Genomic DNA, 14,776 nt, shown 5'->3' with positions numbered 1-14,776 from the left:
TTAGGTGTTCCTTCTACCGGGTAGTGAGATCTTTTGTTTGATTTGGCTTTACCTGCTCCTGAAGAACAGGCTTCATTTCTTTTTCTTTTGGAGCTGTTTGTTTAGGATTCTTTTTGCACTGTATTTATCACTTATTGTAAATAAATGTATTGGAAATCTTACTTTGTGTATTGTGTGCTGGGACTCAGATAGGTTAACTTTTCTTTGTCGCTGTTCATTTTAGCTTTAAAGCTACTTTCCCTTTTGCCCCTAGAAAATGAATTGGGAACGTAACAGTGGTATTGTGTAATTATTCGAATAGAATTGAGTCTTTTCTCTCTGTTTTGCATGCGTCGTCATAATCATTATTGTTATTGTTGTTATTATTATTTTAATAAATTGTTTTGCCTCTGTCACAGTGTATTCTTAACCTGAATTAGCACTGTTCATATAGGCAACACCAATAGGTGTCATGTAACACAAAATAAACCTATGTTTTCTTCATGATACAGGGCATAATCTTAGTTTCGTTTTTATTTTGTTACCATTAGACATCACTGGGTTTTAATTTGAGGTATGAAAACCTGACGATGCCACATATTGAAACACAAATTCATATAACATATTAATTAGCCTGTCATTTTCTTCATTTTCTAAGTCAATAAAGGTTATGTTAAATGAATAAATGTAGTGTAAATGTTGTAATGAAACCAACTGTACCGTTCAAAAGTACTGTTTGTTGTTGTATTTTTCAAAACTTGAAACTTGTGTGTGTGTGTGTCAGGTGGATTTTTTTAATGTTTTTGAAATAAGTCTCTTGCACTGCTCCCCCAGCCTGCATTTATTTGATTAAAATATAGTAGCCTAGGCTATAAACTACAGTATTGTGATGTATTATTACCATTTTAAATAACAGTTTTCTATTTGGACATATATAAAAAAAAAATAAAAAAATATTTTTTTTTTTTTTTTTTTTTTCTGATTTCTAATTGTAATAACGATCTCATAGCTTTATTTCTGCAATTGTAAATGCAGTGAAAATATATTATTGGCACTTTTGTGTATGCACTGCAAAGATGTATTTTCCTTGAATGATTTAATTTGACTGGTGTTACCGTCCCAGGACGTATGCATTTGCGTTTTCTAATGGGTAAGTGTCATTCATTGATTTATTGAGTGTGTGTGCGCGCGCAGCCAATGGACCCAATTGCCTGCTGGGAGTTGTAGTTTTGTTGTACGTTGTATTTATACCACAGAAAGGACCTGTCTTTCACTTCGATGGTAACTAAAAAAAAATTCAAGCTGCGATTTTTCACGATGGATATCCTCGCGCGATCGAGTGTAGATTGTGTTAAACACGACAAGAACCAAAAATTCTGCGTTTATTCCTTAAAACAGTCGGTATTTCCCATATTGCTTCTCCTTTGCAGCTGCCATTGGCGCACGTCACAATTATAAGCGCCTGCTATTGGCGTAGGCAATGTTTACAGCACGATTATCAAGTATGTGGTGCGAACGCAACGGAACAGTCAGATTTACCATAAATGAACATGGTGAGTAACATTTTATAAACAATATTGTCAATATTGTTTGTTTTCCCTCTATTTTGCTGACGAGAATTTCAAAATAAAGCCCTACCAGAGTCTCAATGCAACAACAGACAGTGATTGAACCGTGAATTTTGTGAACCATTACATAATCCTATATAGGCTAATTATAAATTCAATTGTTATTATACTTTACAATATTACTGTTTGTTGTTGTATTTTTCAAAACTTGAAACTTGTGTGTGTGTGTCAGGTGGATTTTTTTAATGTTTTTGAAATAAGTCTCTTGCGCTGCTCCCCCAGCCTGCATTTATTTGATTAAAATATAGTAGCCTAGGCTATAAACTACAGTATTGTGATATATTATTACCATTTTAAATAACAGTTTCTATTTGGACATATATTAAAAGGTTTTTTTTTTGTTTTTTTTTGTCCAATTTCTTGTGCTCCTCCCTGTCCTAATCTAGGTGATGGGACCTACCAGCTGTTCCTCATCAATGGCAAGAGGATCCAGTATTTAAGCAGAGCCGGGGGGGAGAGAGAGAGAGAGACTGGGACTGGGACTGGGACTGGGACTGGGACTGGGACTGGGACTGGGACTGGGACTGGGACTGGGACTGGGAGAGGTTTCTTCTCCCAAGAGCCTGAGGCCCCGTTTACACGATGGGAAAACGCAGATATTTCCCTGCGTTTTGGCCTGTCATTTACACGAAAACGCAGTTTTTATCCCAGAGAACGATTATTTCTAAAAACTCCGGCCAAAGTGGAGATTTCTGAAAACGCCGGTTATGTGTTGCCGTGTCAACTGGGAGAAACGGGGTTTTAGGTTCTCAAACGTCACATTATGCGCCAGAAAATGCTTACGTCATGTGAGCGCCCTATGTTCAGAGTTTGTTCCATACTGTCTATGAGTTTGTTTGGCTACTATTTGATCATGGATGCTGTTAAAGTGGTACTCATTTTTACTTTTGTGAAAACGCTTTTGGCCTGTTTGCATTTGCCGCGCTGTCTGTCCACACGAACGAACCTCGCGCCATGTCTATTGTTTTGAAAGGAACAGGAAGTCGCTCGTGCTATTCGTCGTTGTCGATTTTGAGGATTCTGATTGGCTTGCATGGCTTTATCCTTCTCCTTACACTGCCGCCCCTTTGTATTTATGCGGGTTGATGTAAACGACAACTTTTTTTGAAAACGATATTGCGTGCACGATGTTATTTTTGAAAACGGAGGGGGAGAAATATTCGTTTCTCTAAATACCCGGCTATGTGTAAATGTGGCCTGAGACTGTTGTGTTACCAGACTTGGAGTGTTGCTCTTGTTGGTGTATGTTAAGCTTAAGTGTGTTGTTACGCTTAAATGTGTTGTTACGGCTGTAGTGTGCAGCTTTGAATTGCTTGCCCATTGTTGAGTGTTGGAGCAGTAGGGAGTGGGTGCCATTTTTCTTTTCTCATTTTCTCCTGTTTTTTGTTAGTTAGGAAGTAAGGTAAGAGTTCTGTTGTTTATTTGTGTTGATTGTTGTAGGTCAATTAGGTGTTCCTTCTACCGGGTAGTGAGATCTTTTGTTTGATTTGGCTTTACCTGCTCCTGAAGAACAGGCTTCATTTCTTTTTCTTTTGGAGCTGTTTGTTTAGGATTCTTTTTGCACTGTATTTATCACTTATTGTAAATAAATGTATTGGAAATCTTACTTTGTGTATTGTGTGCTGGGACTCAGATAGGTTAACTTTTCTTTGTCGCTGTTCATTTTAGCTTTAAAGCTACTTTCCCTTTTGCCCCTAGAAAATGAATTGGGAACGTAACAGTGGTATTGTGTAATTATTCGAATAGAATTGAGTCTTTTCTCTCTGTTTTGCATGCGTCGTCATAATCATTATTGTTATTGTTGTTATTATTATTTTAATAAATTGTTTTGCCTCTGTCACAGTGTATTCTTAACCTGAATTAGCACTGTTCATATAGGCAACACCAATAGGTGTCATGTAACACAAAATAAACCTATGTTTTCTTCATGATACAGGGCATAATCTTAGTTTCGTTTTTATTTTGTTACCATTAGACATCACTGGGTTTTAATTTGAGGTATGAAAACCTGACGATGCCACATATTGAAACACAAATTCATATAACATATTAATTAGCCTGTCATTTTCTTCATTTTCTAAGTCAATAAAGGTTATGTTAAATGAATAAATGTAGTGTAAATGTTGTAATGAAACCAACTGTACCGTTCAAAAGTACTGTTTGTTGTTGTATTTTTCAAAACTTGAAACTTGTGTGTGTGTGTGTCAGGTGGATTTTTTTAATGTTTTTGAAATAAGTCTCTTGCACTGCTCCCCCAGCCTGCATTTATTTGATTAAAATATAGTAGCCTAGGCTATAAACTACAGTATTGTGATGTATTATTACCATTTTAAATAACAGTTTTCTATTTGGACATATATAAAAAAAAAATAAAAAAAATTTTTTTTTTTTTTTTTTTTTTTTCTGATTTCTAATTGTAATAACGATCTCATAGCTTTATTTCTGCAATTGTAAATGCAGTGAAAATATATTATTGGCACTTCTGTGTATGCACTGCAAAGATGTATTTTCCTTGAATGATTTAATTTGACTGGTGTTACCGTCCCAGGACGTATGCATTTGCGTTTTCTAATGGGTAAGTGTCATTCATTGATTTATTGAGTGTGTGTGCGCGCGCAGCCAATGGACCCAATTGCCTGCTGGGAGTTGTAGTTTTGTTGTACGTTGTATTTATACCACAGAAAGGACCTGTCTTTCACTTCGATGGTAACTAAAAAAAAATTCAAGCTGCGATTTTTCACGATGGATATCCTCGCGCGATCGAGTGTAGATTGTGTTAAACACGACAAGAACCAAAAATTCTGCGTTTATTCCTTAAAACAGTCGGTATTTCCCATATTGCTTCTCCTTTGCAGCTGCCATTGGCGCACGTCACAATTATAAGCGCCTGCTATTGGCGTAGGCAATGTTTACAGCACGATTATCAAGTATGTGGTGCGAAAGCAAAGGAACAGTCAGATTTACCATAAATGAACATGGTGAGTAACATTTTATAAACAATATTGTCAATATTGTTTGTTTTCCCTCTATTTTGCTGACGAGAATTTCAAAATAAAGCCCTACCAGAGTCTCAATGCAACAACAGACAGTGATTGAACCGTGAATTTTGTGAACCATTACATAATCCTATATAGGCTAATTATAAATTCAATTGTTATTATACTTTACAATATTACTGTTTGTTGTTGTATTTTTCAAAACTTGAAACTTGTGTGTGTGTGTCAGGTGGATTTTTTTAATGTTTTTGAAATAAGTCTCTTGCGCTGCTCCCCCAGCCTGCATTTATTTGATTAAAATATAGTAGCCTAGGCTATAAACTACAGTATTGTGATATATTATTACCATTTTAAATAACAGTTTCTATTTGGACATATATTAAAAGGTTTTTTTTTTGTTTTTTTTTGTCCAATTTCTTGTGCTCCTCCCTGTCCTAATCTAGGTGATGGGACCTACCAGCTGTTCCTCATCAATGGCAAGAGGATCCAGTATTTAAGCAGAGCCGGGGGGGAGAGAGAGAGACTGGGACTGGGACTGGGACTGGGACTGGGACTGGGACTGGGACTGGGACTGGGACTGGGACTGGGACTGGGACTGGGACTGGGACTGGGACTGGATGAAGGTTTCTTCTCCCAAGAGCCTGAGGCCCCGTTTACACGATGGGAAAACGCAGATATTTCCCTGCGTTTTGGCCTGTCATTTACACGAAAACGCAGTTTTTATCCCAGAGAACGATTATTTCTAAAAACTCCGGCCAAAGTGGAGATTTCTGAAAACGCCGGTTATGTGTTGCCGTGTCAACTGGGAGAAACGGGGTTTTAGGTTCTCAAACGTCACATTATGCGCCAGAAAATGCTTACGTCATGTGAGCGCCCTATGTTCAGAGTTTGTTCCATACTGTCTATGAGTTTGTTTGGCTACTATTTGATCATGGATGCTGTTAAAGTGGTACTCATTTTTACTTTTGTGAAAACGCTTTTGGCCTGTTTGCATTTGCCGCGCTGTCTGTCCACACGAACGAACCTCGCGCCATGTCTATTGTTTTGAAAGGAACAGGAAGTCGCTCGTGCTATTCGTCGTTGTCGATTTTGAGGATTCTGATTGGCTTGCATGGCTTTATCCTTCTCCCCTTACACTGCCGCCCCTTTGTATTTATGCGGGTTGATGTAAACGACAACTTTTTTTGAAAACGATATTGCGTGCACGATGTTATTTTTGAAAACGGAGGGGGAGAAATATTCGTTTCTCTAAATACCCGGCTATGTGTAAATGTGGCCTGAGACTGTTGTGTTACCAGACTTGGAGTGTTGCTCTTGTTGGTGTATGTTAAGCTTAAGTGTGTTGTTACGCTTAAATGTGTTGTTACGGCTGTAGTGTGCAGCTTTGAATTGCTTGCCCATTGTTGAGTGTTGGAGCAGTAGGGAGTGGGTGCCATTTTTCTTTTCTCATTTTCTCCTGTTTTTTGTTAGTTAGGAAGTAAGGTAAGAGTTCTGTTGTTTATTTGTGTTGATTGTTGTAGGTCAATTAGGTGTTCCTTCTACCGGGTAGTGAGATCTTTTGTTTGATTTGGCTTTACCTGCTCCTGAAGAACAGGCTTCATTTCTTTTTCTTTTGGAGCTGTTTGTTTAGGATTCTTTTTGCACTGTATTTATCACTTATTGTAAATAAATGTATTGGAAATCTTACTTTGTGTATTGTGTGCTGGGACTCAGATAGGTTAACTTTTCTTTGTCGCTGTTCATTTTAGCTTTAAAGCTACTTTCCCTTTTGCCCCTAGAAAATGAATTGGGAACGTAACAGTGGTATTGTGTAATTATTCGAATAGAATTGAGTCTTTTCTCTCTGTTTTGCATGCGTCGTCATAATCATTATTGTTATTGTTGTTATTATTATTTTAATAAATTGTTTTGCCTCTGTCACAGTGTATTCTTAACCTGAATTAGCACTGTTCATATAGGCAACACCAATAGGTGTCATGTAACACAAAATAAACCTATGTTTTCTTCATGATACAGGGCATAATCTTAGTTTCGTTTTTATTTTGTTACCATTAGACATCACTGGGTTTTAATTTGAGGTATGAAAACCTGACGATGCCACATATTGAAACACAAATTCATATAACATATTAATTAGCCTGTCATTTTCTTCATTTTCTAAGTCAATAAAGGTTATGTTAAATGAATAAATGTAGTGTAAATGTTGTAATGAAACCAACTGTACCGTTCAAAAGTACTGTTTGTTGTTGTATTTTTCAAAACTTGAAACTTGTGTGTGTGTGTGTCAGGTGGATTTTTTTAATGTTTTTGAAATAAGTCTCTTGCACTGCTCCCCCAGCCTGCATTTATTTGATTAAAATATAGTAGCCTAGGCTATAAACTACAGTATTGTGATGTATTATTACCATTTTAAATAACAGTTTTCTATTTGGACATATATAAAAAAAAAATAAAAAAATTTTTTTTTTTTTTTTTTTTTTTTCTGATTTCTAATTGTAATAACGATCTCATAGCTTTATTTCTGCAATTGTAAATGCAGTGAAAATATATTATTGGCACTTTTGTGTATGCACTGCAAAGATGTATTTTCCTTGAATGATTTAATTTGACTGGTGTTACCGTCCCAGGACGTATGCATTTGCGTTTTCTAATGGGTAAGTGTCATTCATTGATTTATTGAGTGTGTGTGCGCGCGCAGCCAATGGACCCAATTGCCTGCTGGGAGTTGTAGTTTTGTTGTACGTTGTATTTATACCACAGAAAGGACCTGTCTTTCACTTCGATGGTAACTAAAAAAAAATTCAAGCTGCGATTTTTCACGATGGATATCCTCGCGCGATCGAGTGTAGATTGTGTTAAACACGACAAGAACCAAAAATTCTGCGTTTATTCCTTAAAACAGTCGGTATTTCCCATATTGCTTCTCCTTTGCAGCTGCCATTGGCGCACGTCACAATTATAAGCGCCTGCTATTGGCGTAGGCAATGTTTACAGCACGATTATCAAGTATGTGGTGCGAACGCAACGGAACAGTCAGATTTACCATAAATGAACATGGTGAGTAACATTTTATAAACAATATTGTCAATATTGTTTGTTTTCCCTCTATTTTGCTGACGAGAATTTCAAAATAAAGCCCTACCAGAGTCTCAATGCAACAACAGACAGTGATTGAACCGTGAATTTTGTGAACCATTACATAATCCTATATAGGCTAATTATAAATTCAATTGTTATTATACTTTACAATATTACTGTTTGTTGTTGTATTTTTCAAAACTTGAAACTTGTGTGTGTGTGTCAGGTGGATTTTTTTAATGTTTTTGAAATAAGTCTCTTGCGCTGCTCCCCCAGCCTGCATTTATTTGATTAAAATATAGTAGCCTACACTGTAAAAACTAAAGGAGCCTCAAATATCCTGTCGGATACTTAAGGAACTTCAAAATGTAATTTAAGTGCCTCAAAGCTCTTTCTCCTATAGTAGGGTTACTGGAGGAGCATTGGCAATCTTTGAGGTTCTTGCTGGAACTTATGGGATCCTTTAAGCACTTTGTATTTAGTTCAGAGGTTCTGGAGTCACCTTTTCATTACCATGAGACCTCGAAGTGCTTTGAGGGAAAATAGAGGAACTTGAATGCGATAAAAGGGTTATTGGAAGATCTTTTAACATTTAAGTGGTTCCTGGAAGATCTCTTATGTTAAAGCCAGCTTCTGGAGGAACCCAATGGTTCAGTGAGGCCAGAATAAGATTATTATTATCCTATTATTATTATTATAGGCTACTTAAGTTTGATTCAGTATAGCCTACATACCCAGGTGAAAAAAGACGTACTATTAAAAATGTACTTGAGTGTGTTTTTAGTAGGCCTACAATACAAATATACTTTAATACATTTTTAATACATTTAACAGTAGCCTACGTCTTTTTCACCTGGGTAGCTTACATTTATTTAGTATCTATAGGCCTATTTTATTGATTAATTTAAGCCTTAAACAATAACACTAAATTATAATAATATTAATAATAATAATTAATTAATTATTATTGAATAAATAATAGTAATAAATTAATAATTTTACCTACTTCTTCATAAATTATTATTTGAAGAAGAAGAACCAGGAGGAGAAAAGTTTTATTCTGTCACGAAACTGCAGCTATTCCTCTGCTGTCGTCGCTTCAGTTCCTCACGCTGCTCGCGCGCAACAAAGCTCAGCTGATCGACGTCATCGGATTTGAAGTAACGGCTACTCTCATCAGAGCTTCCGCTGTTTGTTCGGCTCTCCGTTACAAGGTTTGTAAACTCGCCAAATAAATAAAAATACAGAGTCTACTCACTATATATTCAAACACACACATATAAACTAAATGTATTATACATTACTACTTTTTTACAGTGTTTACCACTCGTTTATTGCACAGTATCTGGGATGAAGGTTTTAGCCGCGATGCTACGTTGATCTAACGTAAGTTAATGAACAAATGGAAATTATTGACTTATTGTCTTAGATTGATTTAGTCATTTAATTCAACATATTCTGTACAACTGTGTCTTCAAATTGCTGATATAGCCTAACTAATTTAGCTGATTCCTGCTGTCGTCATTGACGTTTGTTATGAATAACAAAAGCCGGTTAATATAGTTTGGTCTGTTTTTGTTTAGCCTAACTTTACTTACTACAGAAAGCCATTTACTGGTCAATAAATATTATGTTGTGAATAATCAGCTTTGTTCTTTTGTTTCCCCAGAACAACCAGTAACGTTACATTTCTAAAATAATCTGAACATTTCAGAGGCAACATTGAATTACAGTAAGTTACCTGCACCACATGCAAGTACTTTATTACTATGAACTTTCTCTGTGTGAAATTGTATTGTTTGACTGTGTACTTGTGTTTTTTAATCAGTTATTCTCTGAAAATCTTCCCTCATGCTCTCAAATCTCATTCATGTTACTCAGAAAAATAATATCACAGGTTTGGAGCCAATAATGCTATGCATTTTTTATAGGCTATACCTTAATCATATGCATTTGAATATAAGACATTTGAACCCTGAATTATAACTTCAAGTTTAGTCTTTTTCGAAAAGAAAAAAAAAGGAAAAAGCTATTATATGGCTTCATAAGACTTACAACACAACCCATAACACATGAGTTGTGAACTCATTGATTATTTTTAGGATCTTTTCTGGGACATTTTTGGAGCTTAACCATTTTTACATAAATTGTTGCATTGAATTGAACTAGACAAGTGTACATAAGAATAGTTTCATGAATGAATTACACAATTTTTTTCTGCTTGTGTTTCATGCAGTGATATTGAATGGTGACGGGTTGCATTATGCCTGAGATCTGCTTTCGGGTTCCACAGACAGAAAGTCAAACAGGTTTGGAACGTCACAAGGCTGAGGAAATTATTTAATAACTTTAATAACCTTACTAACAGTAAATTTTGTACTTTGCAGGGATCTCGGTAAGCTGAAATACAAGTTTGATCAAGAATAAAAATCCTCCTGTAGACCTGAAAATCACTGAAGTGCCTGGACCATCCACCAGAAAAGAGGAAAAACAAACAGAAAATGAAGCTGATGCACCTTTTCACTTTTCTAACTCGTTAAGTACCTCACGTGTCCCTTGTGAAGATTTTATAATTGATTGCATTTTATGTTGCAGCGAGTAAAGGTGCATCACATTTGTGAATTTCGTGAAATTACGCAGGCAAAAATGTCCATTGACCGTTGTCAGCAGTGTAGTGATGTAATGTATGAAGCACCACACAAAATTGCTGTGGATTCTTATTGAAATGAGTGAATTCACCAGTGAACATTCACAGAACAACAGATCATTTTACTGCACCTTAACTCTGGAAAAATGGAAAATGTTTTCTGCTTGTTGTGACATAAGGAATACGGTTTCCGGGTCGAAGCCTCTACTTCTACTTTCTCTATCTTGTTTCTAGATATTGAGAATACTCAACAACCATTTATGGGAACTGTTGATTCAAGTCACACATTTAAGCTTTTCAAAAGCCATAGTGTACATTACAGTCTCCAGTCTCACGGCATCCCAGACTTAAACATTTTATGATTCAAAATAGCTGAATAACTAACCATCTGAGATTCGGAATAGAGATAAAGGTTAGGATCATAATTTTCAGGAATATTACAGCACAATGAGTGTATATTAGCACTGTTTGTTTTTGGCATCTGATAGAGCTTTTGGACTTGGAAACAGTGACGTCAGACTTAACAAGCGGACTGAAACACATGTTTTAAAATTAAGTGAAGATGGACATTTTTAATTAGTCAAAATTGTTATTTTTTACATTGATTTATTACTTGGAACATGTGTTTTCCATGCATTTTGTTGAGATGTCTTTTCTTGTGTAGCTTATTGTATACACATGGTTGATTATTCATGTTACTTATGTATTATACTATTTTTTTTTGTGTGTGTGTATTCATTGATATTCATCTATTACTAGCTTTTTTTTTTCAAGTGCATGGAAGTGTATTAAAATGGATCTAAAATATGTAATAAACAATTCTTATTTTGTATTTGGTTCAGTTTGTTTATTATAATAGAAGTTAATGGTGGTAACCATAGTAACAACATGAAATTAATTTAATACAAATAAAATAAAATTGAAATTTGGTTCCTGGAGGCACCCACAGTGGTTCCACACAGTGCCTTATATAAGAGTTCCTCAGGAAACCTGTGTGGTTCCTCAGAGAACCGCCCCTTTTTAAAGGGTGCCTAGAGGATCTACAGACGGTTCCGCCGGTGTGGCAAAGTGAAGAACCCCAAAAGGTTCCTCCAGGCACCTTTTATTTTTACAGTGTAGGCTATAAACTACAGTATTGTGATATATTATTACCATTTTAAATAACAGTTTCTATTTGGACATATATTAAAAGGTTTTTTTTTTGTTTTTTTTTGTCCAATTTCTTGTGCTCCTCCCTGTCCTAATCTAGGTGATGGGACCTACCAGCTGTTCCTCATCAATGGCAAGAGGATCCAGTATTTAAGCAGAGCCGGGGGGGAGAGAGAGAGACTGGGACTGGGACTGGGACTGGGACTGGGATGAGAGGTTTCTTCTCCCAAGAGCCTGAGGCCCCGTTTACACGATGGGAAAACGCAGATATTTCCCTGCGTTTTGGCCTGTCATTTACACGAAAACGCAGTTTTTATCCCAGAGAACGATTATTTCTAAAAACTCCGGCCAAAGTGGAGATTTCTGAAAACGCCGGTTATGTGTTGCCGTGTCAACTGGGAGAAACGGGGTTTTAGGTTCTCAAACGTCACATTATGCGCCAGAAAATGCTTACGTCATGTGAGCGCCCTATGTTCAGAGTTTGTTCCATACTGTCTATGAGTTTGTTTGGCTACTATTTGATCATGGATGCTGTTAAAGTGGTACTCATTTTTACTTTTGTGAAAACGCTTTTGGCCTGTTTGCATTTGCCGCGCTGTCTGTCCACACGAACGAACCTCGCGCCATGTCTATTGTTTTGAAAGGAACAGGAAGTCGCTCGTGCTATTCGTCGTTGTCGATTTTGAGGATTCTGATTGGCTTGCATGGCTTTATCCTTCTCCTTACACTGCCGCCCCTTTGTATTTATGCGGGTTGATGTAAACGACAACTTTTTTTGAAAACGATATTGCGTGCACGATGTTATTTTTGAAAACGGAGGGGGAGAAATATTCGTTTCTCTAAATACCCGGCTATGTGTAAATGTGGCCTGAGACTGTTGTGTTACCAGACTTGGAGTGTTGCTCTTGTTGGTGTATGTTAAGCTTAAGTGTGTTGTTACGCTTAAATGTGTTGTTACGGCTGTAGTGTGCAGCTTTGAATTGCTTGCCCATTGTTGAGTGTTGGAGCAGTAGGGAGTGGGTGCCATTTTTCTTTTCTCATTTTCTCCTGTTTTTTGTTAGTTAGGAAGTAAGGTAAGAGTTCTGTTGTTTATTTGTGTTGATTGTTGTAGGTCAATTAGGTGTTCCTTCTACCGGGTAGTGAGATCTTTTGTTTGTTTTGGCTTTACCTGCTCCTGAAGAACAGGCTTCATTTCTTTTTCTTTTGGAGCTGTTTGTTTAGGATTCTTTTTGCACTGTATTTATCACTTATTGTAAATAAATGTATTGGAAATCTTACTTTGTGTATTGTGTGCTGGGACTCAGATAGGTTAACTTTTCTTTGTCGCTGTTCATTTTAGCTTTAAAGCTACTTTCCCTTTTGCCCCTAGAAAATGAATTGGGAACGTAACAGTGGTATTGTGTAATTATTCGAATAGAATTGAGTCTTTTCTCTCTGTTTTGCATGCGTCGTCATAATCATTATTGTTATTGTTGTTATTATTATTTTAATAAATTGTTTTGCCTCTGTCACAGTGTATTCTTAACCTGAATTAGCACTGTTCATATAGGCAACACCAATAGGTGTCATGTAACACAAAATAAACCTATGTTTTCTTCATGATACAGGGCATAATCTTAGTTTCGTTTTTATTTTGTTACCATTAGACATCACTGGGTTTTAATTTGAGGTATGAAAACCTGACGATGCCACATATTGAAACACAAATTCATATAACATATTAATTAGCCTGTCATTTTCTTCATTTTCTAAGTCAATAAAGGTTATGTTAAATGAATAAATGTAGTGTAAATGTTGTAATGAAACCAACTGTACCGTTCAAAAGTACTGTTTGTTGTTGTATTTTTCAAAACTTGAAACTTGTGTGTGTGTGTGTCAGGTGGATTTTTTTAATGTTTTTGAAATAAGTCTCTTGCACTGCTCCCCCAGCCTGCATTTATTTGATTAAAATATAGTAGCCTAGGCTATAAACTACAGTATTGTGATGTATTATTACCATTTTAAATAACAGTTTTCTATTTGGACATATATAAAAAAAAAATAAAAAATTTTTTTTTTTTTTTTTTTTTTTTTTCTGATTTCTAATTGTAATAACGATCTCATAGCTTTATTTCTGCAATTGTAAATGCAGTGAAAATATATTATTGGCACTTTTGTGTATGCACTGCAAAGATGTATTTTCCTTGAATGATTTAATTTGACTGGTGTTACCGTCCCAGGACGTATGCATTTGCGTTTTCTAATGGGTAAGTGTCATTCATTGATTTATTGAGTGTGTGTGCGCGCGCAGCCAATGGACCCAATTGCCTGCTGGGAGTTGTAGTTTTGTTGTACGTTGTATTTATACCACAGAAAGGACCTGTCTTTCACTTCGATGGTAACTAAAAAAAAATTCAAGCTGCGATTTTTCACGATGGATATCCTCGCGCGATCGAGTGTAGATTGTGTTAAACACGACAAGAACCAAAAATTCTGCGTTTATTCCTTAAAACAGTCGGTATTTCCCATATTGCTTCTCCTTTGCAGCTGCCATTGGCGCACGTCACAATTATAAGCGCCTGCTATTGGCGTAGGCAATGTTTACAGCACGATTATCAAGTATGTGGTGCGAACGCAACGGAACAGTCAGATTTACCATAAATGAACATGGTGAGTAACATTTTATAAACAATATTGTCAATATTGTTTGTTTTCCCTCTATTTTGCTGACGAGAATTTCAAAATAAAGCCCTACCAGAGTCTCAATGCAACAACAGACAGTGATTGAACCGTGAATTTTGTGAACCATTACATAATCCTATATAGGCTAATTATAAATTCAATTGTTATTATACTTTACAATATTACTGTTTGTTGTTGTATTTTTCAAAACTTGAAACTTGTGTGTGTGTGTCAGGTGGATTTTTTTAATGTTTTTGAAATAAGTCTCTTGCGCTGCTCCCCCAGCCTGCATTTATTTGATTAAAATATAGTAGCCTAGGCTATAAACTACAGTATTGTGATATATTATTACCATTTTAAATAACAGTTTCTATTTGGACATATATTAAAAGGTTTTTTTTTTGTTTTTTTTTGTCCAATTTCTTGTGCTCCTCCCTGTCCTAATCTAGGTGATGGGACCTACCAGCTGTTCCTCATCAATGGCAAGAGGATCCAGTATTTAAGCAGAGCCGGGGGGGAGAGAGAGAGACTGGGACTGGGACTGGGACTGGGACTGGGACTGGGACTGGGACTGGGACTGGGACTGGGACTGGGACTGGGAGAGGTTTCTTCTCCCAAGAGCCTGAGGCCCCGTTTAC

At 36.3% G+C, this 14,776-nt stretch overlaps 1 long non-coding RNA gene across 2 annotated transcripts; it reads left to right on the top strand.

Moving 5' to 3' along the window:
• Positions 1-8,862: 8,862 nt before the first annotated feature.
• On the top strand, positions 8,863-10,383 carry LOC309510211. 2 transcript variants are annotated; one of them, XR_014210261.1, is made up of 3 exons: positions 8,863-8,895; positions 9,351-9,413; positions 9,918-10,383. It is a non-coding gene; the product is annotated as an uncharacterized lncRNA (long non-coding RNA). The 2 variants fall into 2 exon arrangements; XR_014210262.1 differs by lacking the exon at positions 8,863-8,895 and adding an exon at positions 8,925-9,067.
• Positions 10,384-14,776: the final 4,393 nt, after the last annotated feature.

The sequence above is a fragment of the Leuciscus leuciscus genome (assembly GCF_965113295.1).
Source record: "Leuciscus leuciscus genome assembly, contig: SUPER_11_unloc_4, whole genome shotgun sequence".
NCBI classification, from domain to species: Eukaryota; Metazoa; Chordata; class Actinopteri; order Cypriniformes; family Leuciscidae; genus Leuciscus; species Leuciscus leuciscus.
This window is presented reverse-complemented; position numbering and strand designations above follow the sequence as displayed.